The sequence below is a fragment of the Oreochromis niloticus genome, linkage group LG3 (assembly GCF_001858045.2).
Source record: "Oreochromis niloticus isolate F11D_XX linkage group LG3, O_niloticus_UMD_NMBU, whole genome shotgun sequence".
Lineage (NCBI taxonomy): Eukaryota > Metazoa > Chordata > Actinopteri > Cichliformes > Cichlidae > Oreochromis > Oreochromis niloticus.
The window spans coordinates 76848671-76866043 of record NC_031967.2 but is presented as its reverse complement, the minus strand read 5'-3'; the positions used below and the strand labels follow the sequence as shown (position 1 = coordinate 76866043).

The 17373-nt window shown below is 40.0% G+C and overlaps 1 long non-coding RNA gene across 1 annotated transcript; it reads left to right on the top strand.

The window, feature by feature from the left end:
* Positions 1–203: 203 nt before the first annotated feature.
* LOC112843855 (uncharacterized) lies at positions 204–4015 on the top strand. The gene is made up of 2 exons (XR_003216388.1): positions 204–1366; positions 1401–4015. It is a non-coding gene; the product is annotated as an uncharacterized LOC112843855 (long non-coding RNA).
* Positions 4016–17373: the final 13358 nt, after the last annotated feature.

The window sequence follows — 17373 nt, the reverse complement described above, 5'->3', positions numbered from 1 at the left end:
AATTGTTCGAGCCATGTTTCCAAAGTAACAAACAGGCGACAGATGGCCTGGATTGCAGCCATTCAAAGACCAAATATAACGTCCCAGAACACTCCAGCTCACATGTTAGTCTGCTCCAAGCATTCCCACAAAGGTCAGTGTTTTGTAGTAGTTAATATGTCATTTTTCATAACATAATTGGTGATATAGGTTACAAGTGTGGAATAAGGGAAATATCTTACTGCTAATTATGCTTATTATCATTATCATTGCATTAATTAACTTTGCATTAAAGTCATGATCATTGCATTAAACCATATAATAATCACTTCATTGAAGCAGTTATTGAAGCTGCTGACATTACATTAAAGTCTGTATTACAGGTGTTATCATAATCACATAATAATCTCTCATTGCAGGCGCAACTGTAATCATGCTATACACATTGCAATTTGGTGCTTATTAAAGAGTTGTGGCTCAGTCAATTAATCAGAAGGTTGAAAGCTCCGTTGGGTGTGAATGTCCCGGCGAAACATGGAGTAAGTGGCTTGGAGCTATGGAAGGTTCAATGCATGCACGCCTACAAAACACATATAATACATTTAATCAAGAAACAGGCTGGAGTGAAGGCCTGAATGTATTCAGCTTCTTGTTGCAGTTGAGTTTGCCCAGATACAGGTGACAGAAGAGGTGGCCAGATGACTGCCATCCCCAAGGACCATCTGGAGGATGCAGCGAGTGGCCTTATATGGAAAATGTGATAGAGACAGGAACTTCTATGTCTATTTTAGCTTATGAAAATGAATATTTACTGTATCTGATATATCACAATCTTTGTAAACGCATAAGGGGGCGTCAACCCTGATGAATCAAAAGCAATCTGAAGTGTCTTTTTGGGTGGAGTCCTACAACTGATGTTTGGCAGTTCGTACCTCCCCGCATGTGTATTCAATAAACTCTTCCGTTTGATTGCATCCTTCTGGGCCTTTGGTATTTTGTTTTGGATCTCAGTATTTCGAATCGGGACAGTTTTGGTGCCGTGACCCGGATATCTGAGTCCATTGACTTGGTTCTGAGGTTCTGGTGGAGAAAAACAGAGGCCAGAGGTGGTCAAACAGGCAGACGGGACCCAGTGGTTCGGCTGAGTGTTCAGGGCCCTGACAAAAAAGGTAGGCACAGCCTGTTAAATCAAAATGTGCTGATTGAAATATTATATTCTAAATTTACTCAGCTAAATTACTGATGGATGTCTGTTTGAGTAATTGTTGAGAAATTGAAGCTTCATAAGATGTTGAAAAGGTCAAGCTTGATGTTCTTATGATAAAAGTGAGAAAGACAATAAGGTGTCTTTAGAATATTGAAGGTGAAATAAGTTAATATATTGAAGGTGAAATAACTTAACATATTGAAGGTGATTGAAGGTGAAATAACTTTAAAGTTCAGGGGTGGAGACCCCCCCTCTATCGGAGACGTCCTTTAGAGCCCGCTAAGGTTGCGGTCACTCCAGATTGACCATCTGCCGACGACTTGGGACCGCGGTATTAAAATTGGTTATGATCAGAGGATCATGTTGGTATAAAGTTATTGTTTCATAGAGAAAGTAATCTTGGACATAGAGGTCCGACAAACAAACCTTGGGTTGTGCAAGGTTTTCTCATGTGAGGCAGAATTTCAGGAAGCCAAGTGTTTGATAGGTTTTCTGAGAAAGTAATGTTGAGAAGAATAAATGTTGACATTACTGAGTTAATGTTGATAAAGGTCAGTGGATCTGCTGTGGTCCTGTAAAGAAACATTGCTGGTTGTGAGAAGTATTGAGTGAATATTTCTGAGTCTACTCTGAGTCAGTGCAGGCGTCAAGGTTGACTGATTTGACACTGAATGTTGCGTGTATCACTCCCTGGCAGATACCCAGGTTTTGAAATAGTGTCGGATCCCATGATTTTCAGGTGATGAATTGCCTGACAATAGGAGTCAGAAAAGGACTTTTTGATGCTATATTTTGTGTGATTTGAGAAAGATTGTGTTCGATCTGTGTTCGAATAGACACACACACACACACATTCATTGCAGCTGTTGGGTGTGAACAACTTCCTCTTTTAAATTTAAACTGCGACACATGTGTTCATTGAACTAGAACTTCAGCAGTGAATGAGACAGGATTTAGAATTTCAGAAAATAGAGTCAGAAACGGTTTTGTGGCTCTTGGTAAACTGACTTTGAAGGAAAAATCAGTGTTTATTGTGCTGGAGTAACAGATCCGGCGTGGTCTGAAGTGTAGAATCAGCTGGGTGTACAGCGTTGTTGATATTAACAGATCCGGCATGGTCTGAAGTTTGGTGGATCCGCTGAGGTCCAGAAGAATAGTCAGTGCGGACTGCGTTGGTTTGAAATCTTGATAAATGATCCAGGAAGAATTGCCCTGGGTCTCTGTGTGTGTGAGCTGTTGAGTAACAGCCTACGCAGTTAGAATTGGGTGCTGGTTACTTCCTCTTTTCAGTTTCGAAAAAGAAGAGTTTTGGTTTCACTTTAAAGTTTGATTACGTATTACTGGGTGAAACACGGTTTCACTTGTGATTAAGGAAATAATATGCTTACTTTTGGGTCTATGAAAATTGAATAACAGTGGGTGATCTCTGTGACAACATACAGTGTTGAGATACTGGATGTTGAATTGAAGATAGTGGATCTTGACGTTTTGTTTTTATTGATTTTAAAACCAGCAGAGAGTTTATATTTGCTCAGTCTTTTGACTGCCTGAGCTGACTTCCTCTTTCTCAGTGAACAGCTGTGTGCAGCTGAATTAAAGGACTGAGAGAACAGAGGGAGTGATTTTCAAGCTTTGTGCGTGTTTACACCAAAAGTGGCTGGTTTGGTGCATTCATGAGGTGAATGCAAGATTAACATTGTTGAGCTGATAATTGTGGTGGGCTTGGTGCATACTTCAGGTGAATCCAGTATTGACATTGCTGGGTTGACTATTGTGTTTCACCCCTAGAGTGAAAACAGAAACTGAAGCAGCTGAATGAAGACACACTGGGCCAGTAAGTGAACAGGAAGACCAGTGCAGAGATGAAAACATTGAAAGAGAACCACAGTGAGTGTTGCAAATGGATGATCATGTGCCAAGGAATATCCGGTTGGATGAAAGAGGATGTAAAGAGCATCCTAAAGTCTTTGCAAGATTTGCAACAGGAAAATAAGAAACTAGAGGGACAGATACAGACTCTGTCCATAAACAAAGAGGAACTGGAGCTCCTGAATGATGTACCATATGACACAGTGGAGCATCAACCAGCCGATGCAGTCAGGAGAACCACATGACTGCACCAAGAAAGCTGAAGCTGAAGAAAAGTCGGAGAGACCTGGAGACTTGAAGGGGCAACAGTCAGCTCAGAGAGCAGAAGAAATTGCACTGAGCAGGGCCCTGAGACTGGCTAAAGAAAAGAGAGCGAAGATATACACAGATTCAGCTCATGCATTTGGGGCAGCACACGTGGAGCCCACTCAATGGAAGAGAGCAGGCTTCAGAGCGGCAACAAATGCTCACATTTCAAAGAAGAAAGAAATGGGAGGACTGGAAAAGGTCCTGGATGACCCAAACGAGGTCAGTATCATAAAATGCAAAGGATACTCTCAACCAACCACATTGGTGGCACAAGGGAACCAGAGAGCAGATGAGGCTGCCAAGTAAGCAGCAGGCTACAAAGGAAAGCAGCAAATGGTGAGAGGCCGGGGTAAAAAGAGTGAGTTCGGACGAAGAAGTCCGAGAAAAGGACACCTTGAGTTGAGCAAGGTGTTTAAATGACTCAGGATTTCAGAGAATTGAGTCAGCTGTGATCTTGAGTTCTAATGGTAAATTGATTTTAAAGGAAAATCAGTGTTTACCATGTTGAAGTAATTGTGAAAATATTACTAGATGTGCTGTGATACAAGTGAAGAATAAGTTGTGTACATGGGGATACACAATTGTGTTGATATTGATGGATCGGCTGCAGTCCATGTGATAAGTTAATACTGGGTGCATTGAGACAAGAAACTGTTTTTAAATCAGCACTGGCGGCAGTGATATACATGTGCTGAAGAGTACTGGACCCAGCGAGGTCCATTTGATGAAGTTCTTGGGCAGATAAATGACAGAAACAGTTTTTGAATCTTGTGTGAGAATTTTGAAGCACTGAGATTGAGTTTTCTCCGTGCTTGGTGCGCTGTGAGGACTTATATGACGGTTATAAGTCCAAAGTTTATGCCTTGGAGGCCAAGAGTTGTGTGAAGAGAAGAACATGACTTAGAAAAGGACATTTATGGTCAGATTTTGTCTAAGATGGGGAGAATTGTCCGAGATGGGTTTATTTTTCTTCTCTTGTAAAAGGACAGACGCAGTTACTGGGTGTTGTCTACTTCCTCTTTTGTTTTTTGTTTTTATTTTAATAGAGGGAGTTTTATTAAACATGGACATGTCTAGAATTGGGCACTTTAAAATGATAACAGTGCACTTAGAAATCCTGTCAGGTGATTTTGTTTTGTACTTTGATGAGCTAATAATCAGCTCTCTTTTTCTCATTTTTGTTCTAAGCAGGCCTGGAAGGGAGAATAACAGCGCTGTAAAAAACTTCCGGACAAACAAATATAAGGTGACTTTTCCAGATTACAATGGGTGCAGGAAAGGCTACCTGTGGGGACCTGATCAGATTGAAAGTCCCTGTCTAAAAGGATTGTAGCGACTCAATCCAGTCCAAAAGCATAAAGAACTAGTTTCCATTTTTGTGTGTGCTGTGAGAGTGATTAGAGGTTTCAATTGTTTTTCTTTGACTTGCTCTTTTTGATTATGAACAGCATGTCCAAAATATTTGTATGAAAGCATATTTTGAGTGATTTTAACTGTGTGAATGCTGTCAGTATTTGATTTGAATGTCTCTGCATGATTTGTCTGAGTGAGTGAAAAAGGGAGAAGTTTGAGAGAAAAGGCAGTGTGTGCGAGATGAGTCATGGCGTCTGAAAGAGGTTAGAACATTTAAAAGTGTGTATGAAATATATTTCTTTTGTGATGTAAAGTAGGATGTTTTAAAGTTTGAAAGTGCTTTTAATTCAAGAAATGCATGAGTGATGGTATGAGAGGTTGAGTTTATTTTTATGTTTGAAAGAGCTCTATTTAAAAGTGTGTATGAAAGGAAGGTGTATTGTTTTTAGACCAAGACTTAGTAAAACTAAAGAGGGTTTGTAGACTGTAAATATGAAAAAACAAGTGTTTGATTAATCTGTAGAAACAGGAAAGAGAAATAGGAAATACTGTGCTGCTGTGTGTGTGAGAGGAAGGTGTGTGTGTGACTGATGATGTCAGGGGAGCACCCAGAGAAATGGACAGAGTTAAATTCTAAGAAGATGAAGCAAATCGAGGTTTTAAGATAAAAATGAATATAATACTAATTGTATGCTTTAGTGTGCCAATACAGGTAGACCTCTCTCAACATTGAACTTTGAGTAACCGGCAAGAAAGTATAGAGGAACAATTGGGAAAATAGGCCACTTTTTGGCTGAAATTCTACAGCTTCACCTGTCACTTTGTCCCTAAACTGAGAAGAAGTTCAAAGGACAGTCAATCGCCTGATGAAGACCGACAGAACAGCGTGGACTTGAATACAGCAGGCAAACGACAGTGCCCCCGATCCATTAACACTGATGACGACTGACGACCAGCAGCAGCATGTAAGAAAAGCAACATGTACTGTGAAAATACAGGCTGGGCAGTTGAACAGTGGGATAAAGAATTGTGGAAGAGCACTGGACATTGAGTGTCATATTTGCCATGCTTGAAGTAATCTTGGAAGAGAAGACTGAAAAGCCGGACGGGAACTTAACTTCGAAGAAGAATACGGAAAGATCAAAACAGAGAAGAAACAGACTGTGTTTGCTGGAGCTTTGAAGCCCGAACAGGACACTATGAGAAAGGGATGGGGTCCAGTCTCAGGTGAAGCGGGACGAGTTTGACTGCGAGAATATAGGATATAATTGGAATGAAAATTGAAGCGGGAACTCATGATTGTTTAGTGATGTCCACCATATCACGTTTAAAAGAGGTAAACATGAATAGAAAACACACATGCACAAATTGTTACATGTGAAATTATTTTTGGAAAGGCTCAGAAGCGAGATAGTTTGAATTTAAAAGCTCAGTGAAAAGATGCATAAATTAAATATGAATACATAAAAATGCAATGAAGAGCACAATATAGGATGCAATGAAGATGCAGCTTACACTTAATTAAGAACACGCTTACATTCATATTCATGACATAAACATGACATAACTGGTATTTGTGGCAGGAAAGAGAGAAAAGTGGGTCGTTTAAACACTCGTGATAATAATGAAAATGTCTTAGTTTTGTTATTTTCAGGAGTAAAGCAGACTTGGACCAACTCTCCAGATCCAGCAGTCGGAAGAAATTAGAGGTTAACATCAATGAATAAGTTAAGGCAAGTTTCTGGTTGAATTGTTCACAGCGTGATGTGTCCATGAACCTGAAAAGCAAGCCCTAGCTCCTGGCTGAAGACTAGGAGTGCTTTATTTAAGGTGGGAAATTAAAGTTTGGGTTAGTAATTCAGGGAAAAAAGAAAACTGACTGCTTAACTGGAGAATTGGGAAGTGTCTGGGAGACTGTGAAGCCATAGATGCAAAATAACACATACACATACACATACACATACAAACAGAGAATGCATTAACCTTACAGAGACAAGCTCATGAAGATTAATGAACAGATATTGAATAAACCTGGCTAAGAACACAAGCATACGCAATGAAGATCAGCTTGCTACTTGTATGAGTGATAGAATGGTGTGAATGTTTAATAAAATACATTTAAAGCTTGAAGTTGAGGGATAGCTCAGGGAAGTTCGAGGACAAGGGAGTGATGTATGTGTAAAGGAAAATGTCTCCAGCTTGGGAAAGGGTGAAACTGCAGATCACCCGAAGCCCTTGATGGATACAAAATGAAATATGAATAAAATATTATAATGGACTATTGTATATTAGTAGTATAGTAGTATATTGTAATGTACTGATACATTTGGGTGTGACCAACCCCAAGCATGAAGTGTTCTCAGGTGGAAGCTGGCAACTTACTAGTGGCAACGGCTCTGCTCATCATGCTATCCGCAATGGAAGACGGCAGAACACACTACACGAGCCGAGAAGAGAGATGGACACATGACAACTCACATCTAACGCACATGACATAAGCACATCAGTACATCTAACCATATATGTTAAACACGCTGGACCTTACGAAGCATTCTGCATATTGAGGAAAGCACTGAACGGGACAACTATAATAATTGTGTACACAGAGTGCTTATTACGAAGTGTGTTCTGGTCGACCACCTCGAACACCTGAGGTTGTTGTTTCATTCCCTGTGCCAGAGGACTGCTGGAGAAGGTAATAACGAGGGCTGTAAACACTGAATCGGTGACTTGGGTGGCCATGATGCCACTGATGGATGTGGGGTTGACCGACTGGGAGGAGGAGTGACTCAACGCAATGGGGTGACCCTGTTTGTGAACAGGGTCAAAAGGGGGTGTGTGGAATAAGGGAAATATCTTACTGCTAATTATGCTTATTATCATTATCATTGCATTAATTAACTTTGCATTAAAGTCATGATCATTGCATTAAACCATATAATAATCACTTCATTGAAGCAGTTATTGAAGCTGCTGACATTACATTAAAGTCTGTATTACAGGTGTTATCATAATCACATAATAATCTCTCATTGCAGGCGCAACTGTAATCATGCTATACACATTGCAATTTGGTGCTTATTAAAGAGTTGTGGCTCAGTCAATTAATCAGAAGGTTGAAAGCTCCGTTGGGTGTGAATGTCCCGGCGAAACATGGAGTAAGTGGCTTGGAGCTATGGAAGGTTCAATGCATGCACGCCTACAAAACACATATAATACATTTAATCAAGAAACAGGCTGGAGTGAAGGCCTGAATGTATTCAGCTTCTTGTTGCAGTTGAGTTTGCCCAGATACAGGTGACAGAAGAGGTGGCCAGATGACTGCCATCCCCAAGGACCATCTGGAGGATGCAGCGAGTGGCCTTATATGGAAAATGTGATAGAGACAGGAACTTCTATGTCTATTTTAGCTTATGAAAATGAATATTTACTGTATCTGATATATCACAATCTTTGTAAACGCATAAGGGGGCGTCAACCCTGATGAATCAAAAGCAATCTGAAGTGTCTTTTTGGGTGGAGTCCTACAACTGATGTTTGGCAGTTCGTACCTCCCCGCATGTGTATTCAATAAACTCTTCCGTTTGATTGCATCCTTCTGGGCCTTTGGTATTTTGTTTTGGATCTCAGTATTTCGAATCGGGACACAAGCAAGTCTGGTGCTGAACAGAAATTGTTTCGCTATGCTCCTTTGTTTATTGTGCATAAATAGTAAATAGTAAACTGTACCTGGGCTTGTTGCAGTGACCTGAAGTTACTAAACTTCATGAGTGTATGCACTCATGAAGTTTAGTAACTTCAGGTCACATTGTTCTCCTTCGTTTTGTACATACCTTTTTTGGCGGGCAAAGAAAAAGTAAGAATTTATTGGAACCAGAGAATGAACGTTTTGCGGTGCTACAAATGCTTGCATTTGGATTGTTTTGCCACGAGTTCCCGGCATGCAATGCGCGAAAGTCACGTGGTCTGTTAATCTCTATTATTCACCCTGGGGTTGCCCTCCCCCACGCTTGTACCTGTGGCTTCCTGTCCTGGGGGTGGAGGTTGGCTGTTCTCCTGCCCTGCAGCCCATCCTTTTGTTCATATTCAAAGACTATTTTTCTATATATATTCTTACCCCATAGCAACCGCCATTTCATAATGTTGCAAGCAATCACGAACTCTACAGTTTGTCTAACTCCAGTGTATACCAAGCAATCTATTATTCTCAACAGAGCTAAACTCAACGTAAACTGAACCCACATTAAAGTTAGCTCGGTGCTTACCTTTAGATGAGCCCACAAACCGAGAGAAACTCCGTGATGAAGCTGGAAGTCTTCCCAAAAAGGAAACAGATCAGGGAGCAGAGACCCACGTGGTTCACGCTGATCTCAGCGACAATCCAGGAGACAAGGGTGTGCAGATCGATGCAGATATCGATCCAAACGTTGGTAGTGGTATATGTTCCTGTAAGTTCACTACTTTACTCCCGTTTCATGAAAAAGCAGCTCTCTCTGCTCGACTCCTCTCCTGCACACACACTTTGCTCCGCCCCCTTTTACCGGCTCTGCTGTGATTTGTGGCTGTGCGGTCACGTGACTTAGCTACACAACGTAACCACGTGGGAGTGTTATTTCAAAATTAGCGCCAATCTTTCTAATGATGGTAAATTTGATTCTTTTTACTGAATCGAGTTTTAATGAGTCACTCACCAAAGCGAATCGAATTTTTTGAGTCATTTGATTCACTTTGTCAGTTGACCAGAGAGTGCAAAAATGTACATTTTCACTCAAACATAATTTGTTTCTCTTTTCATGTAAATCCTACTGCTAAGATGAGTGATTCTAAAAGAAAAAAACTATTTTATAGAGCAAAAACATTTCTAAAATTAAGCAATTTCCTATCAAAATTTCTTAATAAACATTTATTTTGTTTATTTTTATTTTATTAGTATTTTCCTTAAATGTGTAAAATATATATTTTCTCATCTAAATGTCCACTGAGCTGTGAGCCAGGGGGCGGTAATGCGCCTTAACATTGGTTGCCAACCAAGAAGAAGAAAAAGCTGTGACGCAGGAGGGAGGGGGTGAGTGAGTGAGTGTCCACTGTGAGCGACCATCTTTGAACAGAGGCGGCGGTTTACAACACCAACTGTCTGCCATCTATAATCCATTTTTGAGATCCCTCCCCAGGCGCCTTAACGCCCACTCACATCCTGGGCCATCTGACCTGGCAAACACACCTTCAGACTGAGCGGGATCAACACCCAGAAGACTAAGAAGCACTAAGAGCACGGGTGTCAAACTCGAGGGCCGGTGTCCCGAAACTTTTCCATGTTTCCCTGCTGCAACACACCTGAATAAAATTAGTAGGTTATCAGTAAAACTCTAGCACTTGACTGCATGCTGACTTGACTGCAATTCATGTTACAGCAGCTCATGAGTGAATGAACATGGTGCAATAAAAGTATTTTAGAGGTACATTTTTTTCAAACACTTACATTTATTTAACTTGGGTAGGGTAAGGGGCTCCACCTCTGCATGCAGTCAAGTTCTGTGCATGGCCTCTGCACCTGTCCCTCCTGCACTTTCCTGCTCAGCCTGTCAGATGTTTAGTTACTCCTCAGCCTCTTTAGCAATAGAGATACTTTTAATAAATCTAGCCTATTTGCAGCTCTGAACTGAAGACTTCTGATCTGCAACACGTGAAGCTAGAGACACCAGTAACCATAGTCTTCCAGGGGCCATAGTGTGGCGGGCCAGGAGTGCCAAAATCAATTGATTTATTCTGCCATTAAATAATTAATTAAATGTTTCATTTATTAATTAAAATTGGAATTAATTAATTAAATAAACATTACAATATTTAATGAAATAGCCATTCATTTTATTTGAAATGTTTGATAAATGATTCATTCATTTCCAATTTTAATAAATTATTGACACATTTACTTATTTAATCTTAGTTTTAGTTCAAAATTAATGCTTAACAAAGTCTAACACATATGAACACCAGATAATAAAGAAAAGCGAATGGTTCAGTCTAACATGTGCTCCAGTGAGACATTAAACTTCAGTAAAACTATGCAGTTATTAAACTTGACTTTAATCTGAGCCAAACTGATTTGCTCAGTTGTAAATAAAACGGTGAAGTAAACATGACCTGACAGACAGAAGCTGAGTGAATTAAGTCCAGTGTTGCGTTCATGGTTCGAGTGCTCTGTAGTTTTCTCAGTGTCCATCTCCTCTTTTTAAATCACGTTTGTCATCTTTAACACAGGTCAGTCACTCTGAATGAAACACAAGCTCCAGCAGCTCTGCGCTCAGGAAACAAAGCAGGTTTTCTTGTGCACAATATTGCGCAGACATTACGTTATACCGAGCTGCAGCTGCCCACGTTAAACTGTGACTATCACCAGGTAACATGGGCATTTCCTGAATCAGCAGCAAATGAGAATCTGCAGATGCAACATCTGGAACACACAAATCTAACTGGCTAACGTAAAAAACAGTTAAAAACAGCTCGGTACACTCTATCAGCTAACTGTTAGCAGATCTAATGACATCTCCAAAAACATCGGAGCACTTTTGCAAACATGTTCTATGTTGACAACCTGACCAGACATGTAAAGATTACAGTACTACATTTGCAGCTTAAACATTATTAAAAGTATAGTTTGTGACAGAAAAACTGGGTATTTCAAAACTTTATTTACAGTTTAGAGCATCACCACCATTGCTGCTTGTGATCTGAAATGCACTCTGGGATACCTGGCTGCCTCAAGTCCACACTACCACCAGTTCATAGCAATCTAATATCTAGGATTGACTTGACAGAGACTTGACAGTCTCATGTGCTGTGTTAGTGTTTTCAGTTTTGCTTCCTCCTGTCTCCTTGTATGTGATTTCTCCCAGCTCAGCTCTCCCCCTGTGTCTCATTCCCTCGTTATCCCTCTGTGTATTTAAGCCCTTTGTCTTCTTCTTTGGTTGCTGGATTGTCTACGTGTTATTCACTGCATTTCCCGTGTTCAGGTTTTGATGATGCATGGTCCACATCTCAGGTCTTTATTTTCTTTATTCTTGTTTTTCAGTTTTTCCCAGTTTAGGTTTTAGTTGTTTAGTCTTTCTCTCCTTTCGGTTTTGTTTGCATTTTGCTTTTCAGTTTAAATCCATCATTATCAACAGTGTGTCAAGAAGATGATTTTCTACATGCACATGTAAAAACATGCATATGTGAGTTGGAATCAGACCTGTATGAGTCTTACGTTTCTTGGCCTCTGGAGGGCGCTGACATGTCAGCTAACATAGTGGATTTTAAAAAGTGGTCATGACAGTGTAGATTTCTGGATTTTATACTTAATGGGCTGCATATTTATTTATTATACAGGCTACACAGTGCATAAAATGTAACTGAAATCTTTTATTATCTGGGTTGAAGAAAATAAAGTTATAGACTATATTTATATGAAATGTGTATACTTACTGCATTTGAATCGTTTTAACCATGTATTATAATACATATTACAGATGTAACACTTTCATATGTGTAAACAACAATGGCTTTGCCACTTAAAGAAAAATCTCACAATCTACCCCTGAACACATTTTCACTTCTCAATTGAAATTATTATAAAATATTATAAAATATTATAAAGAGAAGTTCCAGGTATTTAACCCTAAACAGAGCTGCTTCTGTACTTTTGCTAAATCAGCAGCAGGTGTTAAACAGCAGCAGAAAAAACAGGATGTATGCAGCTCAGCAGCTCGGTGATGTCCAAGGAAAATGTCGGCTTGTTATTTCTGTTACAGAAACTCACAGATTTGAGTCCAGCCGGAGATTGTATGGTTATCTGTAGACAACATCTGGATCACATCTGTATGTCTAACCAGATCCAAGCAGTCCTGTAAAAAAGCAGTTACCCTGGTAACAGTAAACAGTGGTGAAAGTGTGAGTCTTTGAATATGCGCAGCAGTGTTGTGACTCGCTGAAAAAGCCACCGACAGAGCAGTGTGAGCAAGCTGAGCCGAAAGAGCCGGTTCTCTAAAAAGAGCCGGAAAACCCATCACTACTGTCTTGACTCACTGTGCATGGTAACCAATAAGATTATAGACAAGCTTAGGGCGGCATCATCACTGATTTCTGTAACTGATTCGATTCCGATTCAGTTCAATTTGAACTCAGGCAGTCATATTTCATTAGACCTTTATTTGGATTTTTTTTAGCAAAACAAAACCACACAGCAACAACATATATATGCATAAAAAACAGTAAATAATAAATGTTAAATATTACTGAACAGCACATCAAATGCAAGATATGTTTAGAGGCAGCAGCAACCAAGATACTGTGTGTCTGTGAGTACCTGTTTGTAGACCTGTGTGTGTGAGCGCTCATGTGTTCATAAGTGTCTAATAGTATGTGGGGAGCACACAGCCCTGCCCTCCAAGACATGAAGCTAACATGGAGGAGACCTGGGCCCCAGACATCCAAAGGCCCCACCCCCCAGAGCGTGAGAGCCCCAGGTGGACCACTGCAGGGACAATCCGGTCTTTAAGTGATGACGTGCTGAATCCTGCTTCGGGGCCCAAAGTGCTCTGCGTTTAATAGGGCTATTGTGCTTTTAACATATTTTAATGCTTCGTATCTTGTTCCATTTCATCCCAACAAGTCCCTAAAAACAGTCAGTGATCACTGTCAGCTTCTCTGTTTTTATTACCGCTAATCATTTATGATGGAACTACAGCCCAGCCCATGCAGCAGTATATGAAAGACTAACCTCGTATTGTGGATGGATTATCTCAGTTGTTCTCCTGACTGAAGTTTGGTCTGTTTACAGCATCCTGCCATGTGATTGCATTTGTTCCTGACCATCGGGAACCCTCACGTTGGCTTTTATCAAGTGGAAAAAAAGTTCATTCGTCCACCACAATAATTTCCAGTAGCACTGCTGATATATGAAATGGTGAGTTTTGAGGTTGTCTTCAAACAAGTGCATTGTACTAGAAGGTGTTTGAATGATTAAAAGTGTAAAAAGTAATGACTAGTTTATATTTATATAAAAAAAAACATTATGCAGAAAAAGTAGCAAAGAAACAAAAACATAACACATGGACACTTTTGGCCACAAACAAGCTGAAGGGATGGTGATTTTTTTTTTTTTAACAAACCCAGAGTGTTAAAAAACACTTAGAACCAAATTTATTTATCAGCAGCATCAAAAGTTACAAATACACAATTTAGTTTTTGCTGTCAAAGTCAATTTAACTGAAGTGACGTGTTTCCAGTTAGTGTGGAGGTCGCAATATGGCGCTCCCCCTGTGGCTGCAGCCAGGTGCTCTTCGGGCCCCTTTTGGTCTCTGCAGGCATAATTAATCAATCACATGGATCATTTCTCAGAAAGGCTCAACAAGTAGATCATGGACCGAACCAAAGCAGGTAGCACTCAGAGGCTGTTTTCTTTCTTCTTCCCTGAGCTCAGTCTGGTCACTCAGCCTGCAGACAAATGGAGGAGTGTTTGAGACGTGCAGATAACCAGTCACAGCTTTGTGTCTGCCTCTGGGGGCTCAGGGCCGTCCTGTTGTCATGGTATCAAGTGCATGACGGATCTCTGCAAACACTTTGAGTCCTTATTCACATTTTCTATAACTCCTCATCTCTGTGGACCTGAGGGATTACCCACAGTTCATAGTGCTGTGATGGTCAAAGCATTAAGAACAAGGATGGATATTAATAAATAACCAAACCCAAGTTCAGAGGAATGTAGCTCATCTAAAAATGCTTCATGATGAAGTTTTTACAATGATGAATATTTTGATTATTTTACAGTTTCTTCCTGTAAAGTTAGAGCCTGACAACAAACAAAATCAAACAGTAAATGTCAGATCACATGATGAGGTCTGAGGGACCACGACAGTTAACATCACAGCAGAGGTGACAAAGTGCTTTCTGTGGCCTGTTTATCTTCAGTTCTTTGAATTTAATTAGGCATTAATTTCATTAATTAGAATTAATTTCAGTACATTACACATTAGCAGAAGGATGGAGAGTGTGCCATATGTATTTCTTGCACTTGCACAAACACAAACAGCAGCTCTTCTTTTTTTTGCCACTCAATCTAGAACAGAATTTAGATCAAGAACATTTCCATGATCATTATGATTTTATTTTATTTTATAGGAAATTCAGTTTGACATGGTTCCAAAACTGAGGATGAGGATACACTGTATAAAAACTTTAAAGCTACTGTTAGTTTTCCTGTCTTGTAAAAAATAAAGTTTTTGTTCATGCACAGAGAATGAATATTTTTCAGACTTTGTCATTTTTGTTTTGTTTTGCTGGGGTTAAAACGATGCCACCTTAAAATGAAACTGAAAAATAATATTGCAATTGAAATAAATATATTGATCATGAAAAAAGATTAATTGACACTGTAAATATTGACATTAAAACAGAAAAAAAGTTTTCACACTTACATCTCTTTTTTTTTTTTGCTTACAGTGTTTTTTTTCTGTTTCAATTTGCTGGCATTGTTTTGGCCTCTGGGGGCACGATTGTTAATAACAAACACACAAATATTACATCTTTTGAATCTGTGATGACATGTGACATGATGATGAAGTTCACATGATGTAGCTTCTCTGCCAACAACACAAATTAAAGAATAAATAATTTAAACCAAAGTAACGAGCGACTGAGACTCATTCATGAAATAACAGGATCAAATTATCCAGTAGTTTATTGTTCAAACACAGAGACACTTGTTGCGAAATAACCCAGACCACAGTTATCAAGTTACAAATCTACTTCTAAGCTCATGACACAATCAGGCTTTTATTACATTGAGGGCAGTGTCAGTGTCTTTGCAATAATTCTAGATTCTATCTTAACACATTTCTAAACTCTAAAGCAAACTAAACATTCCTACACACTCACACACTGACCTTTGTTCTCTGTCCTTCATACAAACATTTGGCCCTCACAGACTCTGTGAAGCACAAACACACATACAAGGCCAAAATTTCAAATCAAGCAGCTATTTAACATTTGTAACTTTGTGTTATTAACAAACAAACAAATAAACTCTGAGTACATCATTCAGCTGTACCTGATCACCGGATCCTGAGTCGGACTTGTGATTATCTGTAATCTACAGAACTTCATACAAACTCAGATTTCCAGTTCCAGTGAAAAGTGTTCACACAAAGAGACCAGCAGTAGTCAAAGGTCATGAAAGGTCAACGAAACTCAGACAGTAAAGAGTAAATCGTACTGCTGACTAGGGATGGGTACCGGTGTCCGGTGCCATGATGGCACCGGTTCTGACATAAACGGTAGTAACCAGACCAAAAAGCAGCGCACATTTCGGTGCGTTTTTTCCTGAGCTGTGACACACTTTAGATTCTAGCCAATCATTTTACGTTTCCGAGGATAGTAGGCGGGGCCAGGTACGTGCTTTCTTTCAGAGCAGAGCTACAGATTAAAAATGCCCAAGGCGAAGCGGTCCAAAGTCTGGCTGTACTTCACAGCAAAAGATGCAAACTCAGCAGCCTGCAACAAGTGCTTTAAGCTGATACTGTGATACTGTCAAAGGAGGTAACACCTCAAATCTGATGAAACACCTGGCGACGCATAGCGTTTTTTTAAAAGCCGAGAAATGCGCCGTGTTTGATAGCTTGCTGTGAGACCTCACACCGTAGAGGTCTGGCAGTAGAGTCCTGGCCCCTAGCCCTGCCAGTGTAGCAGAAATGATGACGGATGATGATGGCAGCAGCAGCCGTTCTCCTCTGCTTGAGTAGCTTCATGTTGTTCGTGTGTAATTTACGTTGAGTAGGCTAACACGTTATTACATTAACGCATGTAAGGTGAACTAGCAAACACCGTCGTAGTTACATGCAGCTGTCTTCTTGTTTGATGGCAGATACTCCCTTCACCCTGGCCAAAAAGGCTAAAATGACCAAAGAAAAAGTGGAAAACAGTTAAACATGAGAGGTTTTTGGACAAAGTTTGTGTTTTTTCCATTGTTTAAGCACTGCTTCCAGCCAAGAGTGATGCCATATATGCCCTATAGCTGCAGAAAAGGCTAACATTGTTATCTTTTTACAAAAAAACAGCTGAACATGAGAGGTTTTTGGACAAAGTTTGTGTTCTCCATTCTTTAAGCACCGGTTTGAGCACCGTTTCAAAAGTACCGGTTTGGTACTGGTATTGGATAAAACCTAAACGATACCCATCCCTACTACTGAGTGACAAATGCATTGGAGAGTTACCTTGCAATCAGAAATGTACAAACCATCTGTCAGCTACAAACAGATGGTTTGTACAATTAGTGGAGAAATGAGGGAATTTTTGTCATCATTGCACAATGTCTCTGATTGGATTGGGTGGTGCAGAGCCTGAAGCAGAGAGCCAGGGTAACAGAGAAAGTTGATAATCACCATGGTGACACCTGCTGTCTCTGACTGCAGTTTCAGGTTTAGTTGAGCCAGCTAACACAAAGAAAGCCTGACTGCGTTGAAGCTGATTTGTAGTCACAGCCCTCTGGATATTCCAGTGAACTACAGAGCTGAAATGTAAAGACTTGTTTTAAAGATGAAACTCGTCCACTTAGATGAGCTGTCAGCAAAAACAGAAGCAGCCATTAAAGATAAAACTGAAATAAACATACAGTACTGTGAGCC